Here is a 1,042-nt window from a genome sequence, read left to right on the forward strand (position 1 = left end):
TGGGGCACATTGGAGACCCAATAGGGCTCTATGGGGCACAATGTGGCTCTATGGGTCACAGTGGAGACACAATGTGGCTCTATGGGGCACAGTGGAGACACAATGGGGCTCTATGGGGCACAATGGGGATATATGGGGCACAGTGGGGATCTATGGGGCACAATGGAGACCCAATAGGGCTCTATGGGGCAGCAATGAGGCGCTATGTGGCACTATGGGGCTCAGTGAGGCTCTATGGGGCTCTGTGGGGCACAATGAAGACCCAATGGGGATCTATGGGGCACAATGGGGATATATGGGGCACAATGGAGACCCAATGGGGCACTATGGGGCACAGTGGAGACCCAATAGGGCTCTATGGGGTACAATGGGGATCTATGGGGCACAGTGGAGACCCAATAGGGCTCTATGGGGCAGCAATGAGGCGCTATGTGGCACAGCGGGACTTTATGGGGCAGCAGCGTGGCTCTATGGGTCCCAATGGGTCTCAATGTGTTCCCCCCAGCAGGAGGCATCCTATGGGGCAGTCCCGGGTCCTCTGCCCCCCGGGCTTCAATCTGTGGGTTCTGCCCCACGGATCCGCCTGCGGGTGGCGCCAGCGCGGCGGGACTTAGCGGGAGCTTATCAGTGCCACGTGGATAATGGGGTCAGCCCCACAGCGAGGGCCACCATCAGGCTGGTGGTCAGATGTGAGTGGGTCGGATGTGGGGCGGGTGTGGGGCGGGTATGGGGCAGCTCTGGGGTGGCTATGGGGCGGGTATGGGGCTGAAAAAGGGCATATAGGGGGCGGCTATGGGGTGGCTATGGGGATAGCAATGGGATGGCAATGGGGCAGCAATGGGGTAGCTATGGGGCAGATATAGGGCAGCTATGGGGCGGGTATGGGGCAGATATGGGGTGGGTATGGGGTGGGGCAGATATGGGGTGGATATGGGGCGCTGTGGGGTGGGTACAGGGCAGGTAAGGGGCAGCAATGGAGTGGCTATGAGGCAGATATGGGGCAGCTATGGGGTGGGTATGTGGTGGGTATGGGGCAGGACAA

The 1,042-nt window shown here is 60.2% G+C and overlaps 1 long non-coding RNA gene across 1 annotated transcript in view; it reads left to right on the top strand.

The window, feature by feature from the left end:
• The window catches only part of LOC107307830, a 7,312-nt gene that overhangs the window by 3,324 nt on the left and 2,946 nt on the right, over positions 1-1,042 (top strand). Inside the window, exon 3 of the long non-coding RNA XR_001552522.2 lies at positions 506-689. This is a non-coding gene — a long non-coding RNA (uncharacterized LOC107307830). The remainder of the gene's footprint in view (positions 1-505; positions 690-1,042) is intronic.

This window comes from Coturnix japonica, unplaced genomic scaffold (assembly GCF_001577835.2).
Source record: "Coturnix japonica isolate 7356 unplaced genomic scaffold, Coturnix japonica 2.1 chrUnrandom1013, whole genome shotgun sequence".
NCBI lineage: Eukaryota > Metazoa > Chordata > Aves > Galliformes > Phasianidae > Coturnix > Coturnix japonica.